The 17,489-nt window shown below is 44.0% G+C and overlaps 1 protein-coding gene across 1 annotated transcript in view; it reads right to left on the bottom strand.

The window, feature by feature from the left end:
* The window catches only part of LOC126088483 (probable G-protein coupled receptor CG31760), a 777,830-nt gene that overhangs the window by 33,825 nt on the left and 726,516 nt on the right, over positions 1–17,489 (bottom strand). The gene's annotated exons all lie outside the window — the stretch shown is intronic.

Raw genomic sequence — 17,489 nt, 5'->3', positions numbered from 1 at the left:
GGATTTCCATATGTTTGGCCCAATGAAGGACGCAATCCGTGGGAGGCACTACGCGGATGATGAAGAAGTTATTGATGCAGTACGACGTTGGCTCCGACATCGACCAGTGGAATGGTATCGTACAGGCATAGAGGCCCTCATTTCAAGGTGGCGTAAGGCCGTAGCATGGAATGGAGATTACGTTGAAAAATAGTGTTGTGTAGCTACAAGATTGGGGAATAACCTGGTGTATTTCAATGCTGAATAAAACAACCCCTGTTTCAGAAAAAAAATGTGTTGCATTACTTATTGAACTGCCCTCGTACAAGTACACAGGGGCTCGGAGAAAAAGTTTGTTCATCCACTTGTTACTCTATAGCTAACGGCTTGTTGCGATTGTAATACCGGTATTCGTCAGATCGCCAAAGCTAAGAGCTGTCGGTCTTCTCTAGCACTTGCATGTACGACCATCGAAGTCTGCCAAGTGCTGTTGGCAAGGCAGGTGGCATTGAGCCCTTGTGAGATCAGCTGGGGAGCTACGTGATTGAAAACTCACAGCCCCAGTCACAACTGACAACGACCGAGGAGCGGTGTGCTGACCACACCTCCCTCAATATTCGCATCCGGTGACCATCGTCAGAGGATGACATGGCGGTCGCTCGCTATCGCTGCCTCTTCTGAGGCCTATGCGGAAGGATTTTAAAATGGTTCAAATCGCTCTGAGCACTATGGGACTTAACAGCTGAGGTCATCAGTCCCCCAGAACGTGGAACTACTGAAACCTAACTAACCTAACGACATCATACACATACGTGCCCAAGGCAGGATTCGAACCTGCGAGCGTAGCAATCGCGCGGTTCCGGACTGAAGTGCCTAGAACCGCTCGACCACACCGTCACTTTTAGATTTTAAGTTACATCAGCGGGAACCAGTGCTCTAGGAGTAGCGTCCTTGACTAGAAATAAATACGCCGTCGGTCCCGGGCTCGAAACCAGCCACCTTTTAAACTTTGATTTATTATTATCAGTATTCGCATCCGAACACTTCCGGAATAAGAAGTCACCCTCATTCTGCCAACGGCCTGGTCAGACAGAGCGGAGGAGATCGCAGAGATTTGGGGCACTCTCTTGCCCTTGGGTGGGTAACTGCCCCTATAAGCGGAAGAGTCGGGAATGATCAACGGCATCAGGGTGCAGAAGGCAATGTATCCAGAGAACACGTGGCCGGTAATTGAAAAAGTATCATAATGATCTCTTGGCATGATGATATCTTGGCAAAAGATTCAGGAATAGACCCCCAATCGGATCTCCAAAAGGGGATTGCCAAGAGGGAGGTTACCATGAGAAAGAGATTGGATAATCAACGAAAGGATACCATCCTACGCGACGTGGCGTGGAATTTCAGAAGCTTCAACTAGAAAATCTGAAACGGGAAATGCTAAGGCTCACTCTTGATATAGTAGGGGTCTGTCAAGTGAAGTGGAAAGAAGACAAGGATTTCTGGTCAGATGAGTATAGGGTAATATCAACAGCAGCAGAAAATAGTATAACAGGAGTAGGATTCGTTATGAATAGGAAGGTAGGACGGAGGATGTGTTTCTGTGGACAGTTGAGTAACAGGGTCGTTCTTATCAGAATCTACACCAGAGCAACACCGACAACGATAGTTCGCGTATCAATGCCGTCGTCACAAGCTGAAGATAGAGAGAGCGAGAGAAAGTATATGAGGATATAGAAAATGTAACGCAATACGCAAAGTGAGTGGAAAATCTAATAGTCACGGGGTATTGGAATGCACTTGTAGGAAAAGGAGTAGAAGAAAAGGTTACAGCGCAATGTGTGCTTGGGACAGGGAATGGGACAGGAGAAAAACTAATTGAGTTCTGTAATAAGTTTCAGCTAGTAATAGCGAATGCTCTGTCCAAGAAACACAAGAAGAAGAGTTATACACTGAAAAGGCAGGATGACGCGGGAACATTTCAGTTAGATTACATCTTGGTCAGACAGAGATTCCGAAATCAGATTCCAGAATGTAAGGCGTACCCAGGAGCAGATATAGACTCAAATCACGATGTAGTAGTGATGAAAAGTAGGCTTAAGTTTAGGAGATTATTCAGGAAGAATCAATACACAAAGAAGTGGGATATGGAAGTACTAAGGAATGACGAGATATGCTTGAAGCTCTCTAAGGCTGTACATACAGCAGTAAAAAATAGTCGAGTCGGTAGTGCAGTTCAAGTGGAATGGGCACCTCTAAAAAGGGCAATCACCGAAGCTGGGAAGAGAAACATAGGTACAAGGAATCTAACCGCGAAGAACCCATGGCAAACGGAAGAAATACTTCAGCTGATCGATGATAGAAGGAAGTACAAAAATGTTCTGGGAAATTCAGGAACACTGATATACAAGTCACTGATAAGTGAAATAAATAGGAAGTACAGGGAAGCTAAGACGAAATGGTTGCATGAAAAATGTGAAGAAGTTGAAAAAGAAATGACAGTCGCAAGAAGTGACTTAGCACGTAGGAAACTGAAAACAATCTTCGGTGATATAAAAAGCAAGGGTGGTAATTTTAAGACACCGGAATTCCACTGTTAAATTCAGAGGAGAGAGCCGATAGGTGGAAAGAGTACGTTGAAGGTCTCAATGAGTGGAAAGATTTGTCTGATGTTACAGAAGGAGAAACTGGAATCGATTTAGAAGGGATAGGTGATCGAGTATTAGAATCAGAATTTAAAAGAGCTTTGGCGGACCTGGATCAAATGAGGCACAAGAGACCGATAAAATTTCATCCCAATTTCTAAAATCACTGAGGGAAGTGGCAACAAAACTACTATTCACGTTGGTTTGCAGAATATGTGGGTCTGGCAGTATACCGTCCGACTTTTGGATTAAATCATCCACACCTTTCCGAAGACTGCGACACCTGACAAGTGTGAGAATTATCGCACGATGAGCTTAATAGCTCATGCATCGAATAATATACAGACGAATGGAAAAGGAAGTTAAGAATGTGTAAAATGACGATAGTTTTGGGTTTAAGAAAGGTGAAGGCAGCTGAGAGCAATTCTAACACTGCGGGTGACAAAGCAAGCAAGACTAAAGAAAAATCAAGACAAGTTCATATGGTTTGTCGACCTGGAAAAAGCGTTAGACAGTGATAAATGGAGCAAGGTGTTCAGGGGACTGATGACCTCAGAAGTTAAGTCCCATAGTGCTCAGAACCATTTGAAACATTTTTTGCAAGATGTTCGAAATTCTGAGGAAAATAGAGGCAAGCTGTAGGGAAAGACGGATAATATACAATATGTACAAGAGCAAAGAGGGAATAATTACAGTGGACCACCTAGAAAGTAGTGCTCGGATTTAAAATGGTATGCAGTCTTTTGGCCCTACTGTTCAATCTGTACATCGTAGAAGTGATAAGGGAAAAAAAGAAACTTTCAGAGTGGAATAAGGATTCATGGTAAAAGGGTGTCAGTGATACGATTCGTTGATGACATTGCTATCCTGAGTGAATGTGAAGAAGAATTACGTGACCTGCTGAATACAATGGACAGTCTAATGAGTACAGAATATGGGTTTAGAATAAATTGAAGAAAAACGAAAGAACAGCGCGAAACTTAACATAAGGGTTGATGGTCACGAATCAGATGAAGTTAAGGAATTCTGCTACGTAAGCAGAAAAATAACCAATGACGGACCGAGCAAGGAGGACATACAGAGTAGCTAGAACTGTCAAACTGGGCGTTCCTGGCTAAGATAAGTCTACTACTATAGGCCTTTATGTGAGGAAGAAACTTCTTAAACTATACGTTTGGACACAGCATTGTATGGTAGCGAACATTTGCTGTGGGAAAACTGGAACAGAATTGAGATGTGGTGCAACAGGCGAATGTTGAAAACTAAGCGGACTGATAAGGTAAGGCATGAGGAGGTTCTGTGCAGAATCGGAGAGAAATGAATATGTGGGAAACACTGAAAGGAGGTGGAATAGGACATCTGGTAAGACATCAGGGACTGACTTTCATGGTACCAGAAGGAGCTGTAGAGGGCAAAAGTATAGAGGAAGATAGAGATTTGAAAACATCCAACAGATAATTAAGGACTTAGGTTGCAAGTGCTGTTCTGAGATGAAGATGTTAGCACAGGTGAGAAATTCGTAGCGGGCCGCATCAAACTAGTCAGAAGACTGGTGACTCATGGCATTAGTGGAGGGCAAGAATACGGCTTTCGAACCGAGCCGAGGCACGAGTGCCATAGAGCTCACTCAGCCTATCTGGCACGGTTCTCCTACCACCACAACACGATTGTCTGATCGCGAGGAGGGGGCAACTGCTAACACATCGCATTTATATGGCAAAGGATCTCACTGCATTCGACTTGGTGTAATATTTCACATTTTTTACAACATACATCACAAAAGAAACAAACTTTCAGTGTCGTTTAATCACTTTTGGCACTGAAGACACAATATAATTTTCACCTGGTGTTAACTGTCGGTGTGCCAACAGACGCAGCCAATTTGACAGACTTTCGCATTCAGGTTGCTAAGTAATCGTTACTTATTTGGTTTCACCTTTCACACACACAGTTTGGTCGAAATATCGAAGCATTTTGGCAACCTCATTGTGGAGATGTGGTAATTCCTGATCAGATTTAACGTTAAAGGGATCTGTCCTTGAAACAGGGATTACCTTTCAGATCAGTCAATTATATCTGCACATGCACAGGGATGCTTTCAACTGAAATGACAAACGGTCTGGAAAACAGCTGCATGTATATTCCGGGTGATCAAAAAGTCAGTATTAATTTGAAAACTGAATAAACTACGGAATAATGTAGATACAGAGGTACAAATTGACACACATGCTTGGAATGGTATGGGGTTTTATTAGAACAAAAAAAAATACAAAAGTTCAAAAAATGTCTGGCAGATGGAGCTTCATCTGATCAGAATAGCAATAATTAGCATAACAAAGTAAGACAAAGCAAAGACGATGTTCATTACAGAAAATGCTCAATATGTCCAACAACATTCCTCATTAATAGCTGTAGTAGAGGAATAATGTTGTGAACAGCACTGTAAAGCATGTCCGGAGTTATGGTGAGGAACTGGCGTCGGATGTTGTCTTTCAGCATCCCTAGAGATGTCGGTCGATCACGATACACTTGCGACTTCAGTTAACCCCAAAGCCAATAATCGCACGGACTGAGGTCTTGGGACCGGGGAGGCCAAGCATCACGAAAGTGGCGGCTGAGCACACGATCATCACCAAACGACGCTCGCAAGAGATCTTTCATGTGTCTAGCAATATGGGGTGGAGCGCGATCCTGCATAAACATCGTACGTTCCAGCAGGTGTTTATCAGTCAGGCTGGGGATGATGCGATTCTGTAACATATCGGCATACCTCTCACCCGTCACGGTAGCAGTTACAAAACCAGAATCACGTATTTCCTCGAAGAAAAAAGGCCCGATAACGGTAGATGTGGTAAATCAAACCCATACCGTGACTTTCTCGTCGTGCAATGGAGTTTCCACGATAGTTCTAGGATTTTCGGTAGCCCAAATTCTGCAGTTGTGGGCGTTGAGAGACTCTCGGAGCGTGAAATGAGCTTCGTCGGTCCACAACACGTTACTGAACCAATCGTCATCTTCCGCCATATTTTGAAACGCCCACACCGGAAATGCCCTCCGCTTCCCTAAATCGGCAGGTAACAGTTCATGATGCCGACGGATTTTGTACGGATAGCATAGGAGGGTGCGACTAAGTGCCAACCAAACAGTAGTGTATGGAATGCAGGTGCGACGTGCGACTACAGGAGCGTTGACTTCCCCGTGCATAGACGAACAAGCTACCGTCTCCATTTCGTCCTGAACTGTCTCAGCAGCATTACGCCTTGGGCCTCGTCGGCCACTACGGCATGTATCGTCTAAACAACCCGTGGCTTCGCACTTCGAAATCATTCTCGCCACAGCTGCATTTGTCAACGGACCTTTACCCGTTCGAATCACCTTCCTATGGCGATAGGATCGTAACGCTGAACTAGCACATTCCCCATTCTGATAATATACACTCCTGGAAATGCAAAAAAGAACACATTGACACCGGTGTGTCAGACCCACCATACTTGCTCCGGACACTGCGAGAGGGCTGTACAAGCAATGATCACACGCACGGCACAGCGGACACACCAGGAACCGCGGTGTTGGCCGTCGAATGGCGCTAGCTGCGCAGCATTTGTGCACCGCCGCCGTCAGTGTCAGCCAGTTTGCCGTGGCATACGGAGCTCCATCGCAGTCTTTAACACTGGTAGCATGCCGCGACAGCGTGGACGTGAACCGTATGTGCAGTTGACGGACTTTGAGCGAGGGCGCATAGTGGGCATGCGGGAGGCCGGGTGGACGTACCGCCGAATTGCTCAACACGTGGGGCGTGAGGTCTCCACAGAACATCGATGTTGTCGCCAGTGGTCGGCGGAAGGTGCACGTGCCCGTCGACCTGGGACCGGACCGCAGCGACGCACGGATGCACGCCAAGACCGTAGGATCCTACGCAGTGCCGTAGGGGACCGCACCGCCACTTCCCAGCAAATTAGAGACACTGTTGCTCCTCGGGTATCGGCGAGGACCATTCGCAACCGTCTCCATGAAGCTGGGCTACGGTCCCGCACACCGTTAGGCCGTCTTCCGCTCACGCCCCAACATCGTGCAGCCCGCCTCCAGTGGTGTCGCGACAGGCGTGAATGGAGGGACGAATGGAGACGTGTCGTCTTCAGCGATGAGAGTCGCTTCTGCCTTGGTGCCAATGATGGTGGTATGCGTGTTTCGCGCCGTGCAGGTGAGCGTCACAATCAGGACTGCATACGACCGAGGCACACAGGGCCAACACCCGGCATCATGGTGTGGGGAGCGATCTCCTACACTGGCCGTACACCACTGGTGATCGTCGAGGGGACACTGAATAGTGCACGGTACATCCAAACCGTCATCGAACCCATCGTTCTACTATTCCTAGACCGGCAAGGGAACTTGCTGTTCCAACAGGACAATGCACGTCCGCATGTATCCCGTGCCACCCAACGTGCTCTAGAAGGTGTAAGTCAACTACCCTGGCCAGCAAGATCTCCGGATCTGTCCCCCATTGAGCATGTTTGGGACTGGATGAAGCGTCGTCTCACGCGGTCTGCACGTCCAGCACGAACGCTGGTCCAACTGAGGCGCCAGGTGGAAATGGCATGGCAAGCCGTTCCACAGGACTACATCCAGCATCTCTACGATCGTCTCCATGGGAGAATAGCAGCCTGCATTACTGCGAAAGGTGGATATACACTGTACTAGTGCCGACATTGTGCGTGCTCTGTTGCCTGTGTCTATGTGCCTGTGGTTCTGTCAGTGTGATCATGTGATGTATCTGACCCCAGGAATGTGTCAATAAAGTTTCCCCTTCCTGGGACAATGAATTCACGGTGTTCTTATTTCAATTTCCAGGAGTGTATAATTTAATCTAAATCATTGTGCGTGATTACTCTGTTTCATCTGAATATTGTCCAGTGGCGCTTCTTCGATACTACAGCTATTACAGGTTTTTAACGTTACTATTAATCGCAAGCCCTGGCAAGGTGACAGTGCGTTATAATCTACAGATGTTATTTCTTTGTGCCTCCTGACTTGGAAGATGTTAGTCGTCAGTCTGTCATCTATGGCTGTAGTGACAGCTATATAACGTCGTCATTGCTGATTGAATGACAGAGGAGTTTAACCAATGTGCTGTCATCTGCGTCGACATCTCTAAATCATCTGCTGTAAGCTGTGCTATCGGTACCAGTGTCAACGTGTCATCGCGAATCGTCAGCGCTGTCGTTGCCAATGAAATCTGTAGTGCTTTCAGACAGCTCGACTCCATTCCCTCCTACAGTGAGTGACGCATTTGTGGTGCAGGTTTGGGACAATGGAAAAATGGCGACAAAAGCATGGTTGAACATCAATATAGAGGCTACATTAGCCTGCAGGTTGCGACGTTGAATTTGACTGCGAAAGGCAACTGTGCAATGTTCTCACTAACTTGCAAGTGTCATTCATGGTCAGAACGGTATTCTGTGTAGTTGTGAGTGAATTATATCGGATCTCAGTGAATTAGAACGAGGGCAGATGGTTGGTGCTCCTATGGTGGATGCTTTATTTGCCCCGGGAGCCGATGTGTTTGGTGCTCGGAGAGGCATCATATATAAGATTAATGCCGCATACACGGAGAGTGGGTAAAATTTATCCGCTAAGTCTCAAAGCGGACAAAAGTGTGTGTTGAGAGATCGTGACAGATGGTCATTGGAGTTTGGCGAAAAATAAGAGGCTGACTGTTGCAAAAGTAATTTCAGAACGGAATGTCGCACACGCGAACGCTATAGCACTAACTCAACCCTAGGGAGCTTCATAAGCAGGGAATTTCCAAAATCACTCGTTATAGCAAATTCCCTAAATACGATAACGTGGTGCCGAAACCGTAGAACCTGAAATATGGAGCAATGGAAGATAGTAATTTGCTCAAATGAGTCATTTTCAGACTGTTTCCAACTTCTGGCCACAGATAGTCCCAAGAATGGTACAGGACAGTTGTTCGATAATGATTTGGCAGCCATATCGCCGAATTCTTTGCGCCCATGGTCACTCTGCCAGAGATGATGTGACCATTTTTGCCCATAATACGATGTTTTTTCGCCAGTAGAGATCCCGTGTTCCGTCATGACAGGGCGTCCGTTGAAACAGCACGCTTTGTCCAGGACAGGTCTTGTGAGCACGAGGATGGATCGTCGCACTTTCGCTGGCCACCACTGACATATTACTGAGTCTTGGAGCCTGCTCTAGAGAGAAGAGTGCGTGATCCATTACCGTTACCTGGACTTGTCGCGGTTTTCCAATCCATTCCAAGGCAATTGGAAGCTGTTTTGAGCTCTAAAGTGCTGTTAGCACCGTTTTAGGTATGATCAAGTGTTTCATTTTTGGTGTTTTCAAATTTTTGTCCAACCCCTGTATGTGCTACCATAATCCAAGGTACGCAGTGGCCACATTGCTCAATGGAAAACGCAACACACCTGCTCGGTTTTCTACTGCTATACCAGTGCGCCAAGTGGCAAGCAAGCAAAACTGTTGACCACTCTATTACATAAAGTAAAACTTTTTGTTTGTCTTTGACTGTATCCCACTTTTTACTAACAGGGTAAATATAGCAAAATAAACTGGAGAAACAAGAAGATGACACTACATTTGACACTCTTAGGTTTCCTAATGTACCAAGGTTATCATAGACCTAAAGATAATTACAGGGAGTAGTTGATGAACACTTAAGCTTAGACAATATTAATACCAAGTACAGGAGAACGGCTCGCTGGTTAGCTATAAGCCAAATCCTCTGTCATCCCCATCACACAAAACATATAATTTTGTGAAACGTTTCTATCGATTTGTCAACAGAAACTTTTTGTTTCAATTTGGTATAAAATCTACCCAAAGCTTCACGCCGTCTGTCAACTATATAACACAAATTTCTATTTTGTAAAATATTAATTATTACAGTCAAATGGTGAGATCATCATACAATACAAAGTTCATTACAACTTTGAGTTTCAGTCATTTGTTGCATTTTGTATGTACAAATGGTTGTTTGTTACAATTAGTATGGCCTTATTTTCATCCTGACACCTAAAACAATCAATGATAATACCAAATAAAAATATATGTAGACAATTTCATTCACAAAATTTCAGTGGATTTGTCTATGTAACACATCTAAGTTATCAACATCGCAAGATCACCGGTTAATATATGCGCGAGATAAGTTATTGCAAAAGCGAAATGCTGGTACACAGTAACCAGTGTAATCGCCAGAAAGTTGAATGCAAACGTGAAAATGTGAACGGATTGTATTGCACCGGTGCTGGATGTCTGTTTGAGGGATGGAGTTCTATGTTCGTTGCAACTGGTCATCAATACAGGGACGGTTCACGCTGTTTGTGAATGATGCTGGAGTGTTCGTTCAGTGATGCCCAATATGTGCTAGACTGGAGGCAGATCTAGCGATCGAACACGCCAAAGCAACACGTCGTCCCTCTGTAGCGCATATTGAGTTACAACAGCGGTATGTGGGTGACTATTATTCTGTTGGAAAACACTCCAGGGAATTCTGTACATGGATGGTACCAAAACAGGTTTGAACTACTGGACTGGCGGACATATTTGCAGTCAGACTATATGGCAGATCCACCTGAGTTCTCCCGCTTTTATACGAAATCGTGTTGTTGTTGTGGTGGTCTTCAGTACTAAAACTGGATTGATGCAGCTCTCCATGCTACACTATCCTGTGTTTCTTCATCTCCCAGTACCCACTGCAACTTACATCCTTCTGAATCTGCTTAGTGTATTCATCTCTTGGTGTCCCTCTACGATTTTTACCATCCACGCTGCCCTTCAATGCTAAATTTGTGATCCCTTGATGCCTCAGAACATGTCCTACCAACAGGTCCCTTCTTCTCGTCAAATTGTGCCACAAACTCCTCTTCTCCCCAATTCAATTCAATATCTCCTCATTAGTTATTTGATCTTCCCATCTAAACTTCAGCATTCTTCTGTAGGACCATATTTCGAAAGCTTCTATTCTTTTCCTGTGCAAACTATTTATCATCCATGTTTCACTTCCATACATGGCTACCCTCCATTCGAGTACTTTCAGAAACGACTTCCTGACACTTATATCTAAACTCGATGTTAACAAATTTCTCTTCTTCAGAAACGCTTTCCTTGCCATTGCCAGTCTACATTTTATATCTTCTCTACTTCGACCATCATCAGTTATTTTGCTCCCCAAATAGCAAAACCCCTTTACTACTTTAAGTGTCTCATTTCCTAATCTAATTCCCTCAGCATCGCCCTACTTAATTCGACTACATTCCATTATCCTCGTTTTGCTTTTTTAGATGTTCATCTTATATCCTCCTTTCAAGACACTGTCCATTCCATTCAACTGCTCTTCCATGTCCTTTGCTGTCTCTGACATAATTACAATGTCATCGGCGAACCCAAATTTTTATTTCTTCTCCATGGATTTTAATACCTACTCCGAATTTTTCTTCTGTTTCCTTTACTGCTTACTCAATATACAGATTGAATAACATTCGGGATAGGCTACAACCCTGTCTCACTCCCTTCCCAACCACTGCTTCCCTTTCATGCCCCTCGACTCTTATAACTACCATCTAGTTTCTGTACAAATTGTAAATAGCCTTTCGCTCCCTGTATTGTACCCTTACCACCTTTAGAAATTGAAAGAGAGTATTCCAGTCAACATTGTCAAAAGCTTTCTCTAAGTCTACAAATGCTAGAAACGTAGGTTTGCCTTTTCTTAAACTTTCTTCTAAGATAAGTCGTAAGGTCGGTATTGCCTCACGTGTTACAATATTTCTACGGAATCCAAACTGAACTTCCCCGAGGTCGGCTTCTACCAGTTTTTCCATTCGTCTGTACAGAATTCGCGTTAGTATTTTCCAGCTGTGACTTATTAAACTGATAGTTCGGTAATTTTCACATCTGTCAACACCTGCTTTCTTTGGGATTGGAATTATTATATTCTTCTTGAATTCTGAGAGTATTTCGCCTGCCTCATACATCTTGCTCACCAAATGGTAGAGTTTTGTCAGGACTGGCTCTTCCAAGGCCGTCAGTTGTTCTAATGGAATGTTGTCTACTCCCGGGGCTTTGTTTCGATTTACGTCTTTCAGTGCTCTGTCAAACTCTTTACGGAGTATCGTATCTCCCTTTTGATCTTCATTTACATTCTCTTCTATTTCCATAATATTGTCCTCAAGTACATCGCCCTTGTATAGACCCTCTATATACTCCTTCCACCTTTCTGCTTTCCCTTATTTGGTTAGAACTGGGTTTCCATCTGAGCTCTTGATATTTATACAAGTGGTTCTCTTTTCTCAAAAGGTCTCTTTGTCTCTTTAATTTTCTTGTAGGCAGTGTCTATCTTACCCCTAGTGATATATGCCTCTACATCCTTACAATTGTCCTCTAGCCATCCCTGCTTAGCCATTTTGCACTACCTGTCGATCTCATTTTTGAGACGTTTGTATTCCTTTTTGCCTGCTTCATTTACTGCATTTTTATATTTTCTCCTTTCATCAATTAAATTTATTATTTCTTCTGTTACCCAAGGAGTTCTACTAGCCCTCGTCTTTTTAGCTACTTGATCCTCTGCTGCCTTCACTACTTCATCCCTCAGAGCTACCCATTCTTCTTCTACTGTACTTCTTTCCACATTTTCTGTCAATTGTTCCCTTAGGCTCTCCCTGAAACTCCGTACAACCTCTGGTTTAGTCAGTTTATCCAGGTCCCATCTCCTTAAATTCCCACCTGCTTGCAGTTTCTTCAGTTTTAATCTATAGTTCATAACCAATAGATTGTGGTCAGAATCCACATCGGCCCCTGGAAATGTTTTACAATTTAAAACCTGGTTCCTAAATCTCTGTCTTACCATTATAAAATGTATCTGATACCATTTAGTATCTCCAGGATTCTTCCATATATACAACCTCCTTTTATGATTCTTAAACCAAGTGTTAGCTATGATTAAGTTATGCTCTGCACAAAATTCTACCAGACGGCTTCCTCTTTCATATTCACCAACTATGTTCCCTTCTCTCCTTTTTCCTGCTCTCGAATTCCAGTCACCCGTGACTATTAAATTTTCGTGTCCCTTCATTACCTGAATAATTTCTTTTATCTCATCATACATTTCATCAATTTCTTCATTATCTGCAGACCTAGTTGGCATATAAACTTGTACTACTGTAGTAGGCGTGGGCTTCGTGTCTATCTTGGCCACAATAGTGCGTTCACTATGCTGTTTTTAGTAGCTTACCCGCACTCCTATTTTTTTTATTCATTATTAAACCTACTCTTGCATTACCCCTATTTGATTTTGTATTTATAACCCTGTATTCACCTGACCAAAAGTCTTGTTCCTCCTGCAACCGAACTACGCTAATACCCACTATATGTAACTTTTACCTATCCATTTCTGTTTTTAAATTTTCTAACCTACCTGCCCGATTAAAGGGTCTGACTTTCCACGCTCCGATCCGTAGAACGGCAGTTTTCTTTCTCCTGATAACAACGTCCTACTGAGTAGTCCCCGCCCGGAGATCCGAATGGGTGACTATTTTACCTCCGGAATATTTTACCCAAGCGGACGCCACCATCATTTAACCATACAGTAAAGCTGCATGCCGTCGGGAAAAATTACGGCTTTAGTGGCCCCTTGCTTTCAGTTGTTCGCAGTGCCAGCACAGCAAGGCCGTTTTGGTTACTGTTACAGCGCCAGATCAGTCAATCATCCAGACTGTTGCCCCTGCAACTATTGAAAAGGCTGCTGCCCCTCTTCAGGAACCACAAGTTTATCTGGCCTCTCAACAGATACCCCTCCGTTGTGGTTGCACCTACGGTACGGCCATCTGTATCGCTGAGGCACGCAAACCTCCCCACCAACGGCAAGGTCCATCGTTCATGGGGGGATACCATTACTGCAGGTGTAGGTCTACTGTTTTACTAGCATGCAGACAGATTGGCTGCTTGCTCTCAACTGAACTCCTACAACACAGGGCCACGACTGGCACCGAGGCAGAACCGGCTTTCATCAGAAAACAGAACAGAGCTCCCCGCTGCCCACCAATAAGCTCTCGCTTCACACTACTGAATCCGCTAATGACGGTGTTTTGTGATCAGTGGAATGCACGCTACTGGATGTCTGTCTCGGAGCGTTCCTTGAAATCACCGCTTTTTAATCGTTGATGAAGAGGAAAGGGGAGATACGATACTGCGTGAAGAGTTTGACAGAGCACTGAAAGACCTGAGTCGAAACAAGGCCCCCGGAGTAGACAACATTCCATTGGAACTACTGACGGCCTTCGGAGAGCCAGTGCTGACAAAACTCTACCATCTGGTGAGCAAGATGTATGAAACAGGCGAAATACACTCAGACTTCAAGAAGAATATAATAATGGCAATCCCAAAGAAAGCAGGTGTTGACAGATGTGAAAATTACCGAACAATCAGTTTAATAAGCCACAGCTGCAAAATACTAACGCGAATACTTTGCAGACGAATGGAAAAACTAGTAGAAGCCGATCTCGGGGAAGATCAGTTTGGATTCCGTAGAAATACTGGAACACGTGAGGCAATACTGACCTTACGACTTATATTACAAGAAAGATTAAGAAAAGGCAAACCTACGTTTCTAGCATTTGTAGACATAGAGAAAGCTTTTGACAATGTTGACTGGAATACTCTCTTTCAAATTCTGAAGGTGGCGGGGGTAAAATACAGGGAGCGAAAGGCTATTTACAGTTTGTACAGAAACCAGATGGCAGTTATAAGAGTCGAGGGGCATGAAAGGGAAGCAGTGGTTGGGAAGGGAGTAAGACAGGGTTGTAGCCTCTCCCCCATGTTTTTCAATCTGTATATTGAGCAAGCAGTAAAGGAAACAAAAGAAAAATTCGGAGTAGCCATTAAAGTCCATGGAGAAGAAATAAAAACTTTGAGGTTCGCTGATGACATTGTAATTCTGTCAGAGACACCAAAGGACTTGGAAGAGCAGTTGAACGGAATGGATGGTGTCTTGAAGGGACGATATAAGATGAACATCAACAAAAGCAAAACGAGGATGATGGAATGTAGTCGAATTAAGTCGGGTGATGTTAAGGGTATTAGATTAGGAAATGAGACACTTAAAGTAGTAAAGGAGTTTTGCTATTTGGGGAGCAAAATAACTGATGATGGTCGAAGTAGAGAGGATATAAAACGTAGACTGGCAATAGCAAGGAAAGCGTTTCTGAAGAAGAGAAATTTGTTAACATCGAGTATAGATTTAAGTGTCAGGAAGTCATTTCTGAAAGTATTTGTATGGAGTGTAGCCATGTATGGAATTGAAACCTCGACGATAAATAGTTTGGACATTAAGAGAATAGAAGCTTTCGAAATGTGGTGCTACAGAAGAATGCAGAAGATTAGATGGGTAGATCACATAACTAATGAGGAAGTTTTGAATAGGATTGGGGAGAAGAGAAGTTTGTGGCACAACTTGACCAGAAGAAGGGATCGGTTGATAGGACATGTTCTGAGGCATCAAGGGATCGCCAATTTAGTATTGGAGGGCAGTGTGGAGGGTAAAAATCTTAGGGGGAGACCAAGAGATGAATACACTAAGCAGATTCAGAAGGATGTAGGTTGCAATAGGTACAGGGAGATGAAGAAGCTTGCACAGGATAGAGTAGCATGGAGAGCTGCATCAAACCAGTCTCAGGACTGAAGACCACAACAACAACAAATCGTTGTGATGCTGTGGTGGTACCAATTCCTACTCAAATTGCTGCTGCAGGTGTATTATGGCTTGCTAGACCCATACGCCGAACAGGATGGTCTTCCCTGTCGGTAGTGCCACATGACTGTCAGAAGCCAGACTTCTAGCGACCTAACATTCTCATGACCATGGCTGCCAGTAATCGTGTACGGTGGCTACATTCCCGCCAAATCTTCCTACAGAATCGGAGAAGGAACACTCAGCTTATCGTAGCTCAATTACACTACCTCGTGACCTGTTGATAACGGCGTCTTTGTCGCCTTAAAAGGCATTCTTGGCGAACATCAATCCGGCCGCTGTGGTCGAGCGGTTCTAGGCGCTTCAGTCCGGAACCACGCGTCTGCAACTCTCGCAGGTTTGAATCCTGCCTCGGCCATGGATGTGTGTGATGTCCTTAGGTTAGTTAGGTTTAAGTAGTACGAAGTCTAGGGGACAGATGACCTCAGATGTTAAGTCCCGTAGTGCTTAGAGCCAATTGAACCAGTTTTTGAACCAACATCAGCTCACCACATCCAGTCACAGAGGCTACAAATGCTCACGGCAGTTAGAGCTTGTATTTAAAACAAACCTCGTTTGCATCCTCATACTGACGCCTGTAGCGGCACACATATGCCACTGGTGCGAAGCGTGAACAGACAATGTCTTTCAGATGTAGAAACACTTTTTTTTTGGTCATCAGTCTACTGACTGGTTTGATGCGGCCCGCCACGAATTCCTTTCCTGTGCTAACCTCTTCATCTCAGAGTAGCACTTGCAACATACGTCCTCAATTATTTGCTTGACGTATTCCAATCTCGGTCTTCCTCTACAGTTTTTGCCCTCTACAGCTCCCTCTAGTACCATGGAAGTCATTCCCTCAAGTGTTAGCAGATTTCCTGTCATCCTGTCCCTTCTGCTTATCAGTGTTTTCCACATATTCCTTTCCTCTCCGATGAAAGTGTCTTGATTTTTCTTTAGCCTTGCTTCCATTACTAGCCGTAATGTCAGAATGGCCTCCCTCGTCCCTTTACATTTCCTAAAGCCAAACTGATCGTCACCTAGCGCATTCTCAATTTTCTTTTACATTCTTCTTTATATTATTCTTGTAAGCAGCTTCGATGCATGAGCTGTTAAGCTGATTGTGCGATAATTCTCGCACTTGTCGGCTCTTGCTGTCTTCGAAATTGTGTGGATAATGTTTTTCCGAAAGTCAGATGGTATATCGCCAGACTCATATATTCTACACACCAACGTGAATAGTCGTTTTGTTGCCACTTCCCCCAATGATTTTAGAAATGATGATGGAGTATTATCTATCCCTTCTGCCTTATTTGACCGTAAGTCCTCCAAAGCTCTTTTAAATTCCGATTCTAATACTGGATCCCCTATCTCTTCTAAATCGACTCCTGTTTCTTCTTCCATCACATCAGAAAATCTTCACCCTCATAGAGACGTTCAATGTATTCTTTCCACCTATCTGCACTCTCCTCTGCATTTAACAGCGGAACTCCCGTTGCACTCTTAATGTTACCACCGTTGCTTTTAATGTCACCAAAGGTTGTTTTGACTTTCCTGTATGCTGAGTTTGTCCTTCCGACAATCATATCTTTTTCGATGTCTTCACATTTTTCCTGCAGCCATTTCGTCTTAGCTTTCCTGCACTTCCTATTTATTTCATTCCTCAGCGACTTGTATTTCTGTATTCCTGATTTTCCCGAAACATGTTTGTACTTCCTCCTTTCATCAATCAACTGAAGTATTTCTTCTGTTACCCATGGTTTCTTCGCAGCTACCTTCTTTGTACCTATGTTTTCCTTCCCAACTTCTGTGACGGCCCTTTTTAGAGATGTACATTCCTCTTCAACTGTACTGCCTACTGCGCTATTCCTTATTGCTGTATCTAAAGTGTTAGAGAACTTCAAACGTATCTCGTCATTCCTTAGTACTTCCGTATCCCACTTCTTTGCGTAGAAACACTAGCCAATTCATTTATGTCGCCCAACTCTTTCTTGGTGTTACTATTGTATATATCTTCTTGACTTCCATTAGCTTCTTACTGTGACTACATATTTTCGCCTGTCTTGCTTTATGTTCATATTAAGGTATATGTTTTGAAGTGG

This window comes from Schistocerca cancellata, chromosome 6 (assembly GCF_023864275.1).
Source record: "Schistocerca cancellata isolate TAMUIC-IGC-003103 chromosome 6, iqSchCanc2.1, whole genome shotgun sequence".
Taxonomy (NCBI): domain Eukaryota; kingdom Metazoa; phylum Arthropoda; class Insecta; order Orthoptera; family Acrididae; genus Schistocerca; species Schistocerca cancellata.
This window is presented reverse-complemented; position numbering and strand designations above follow the sequence as displayed.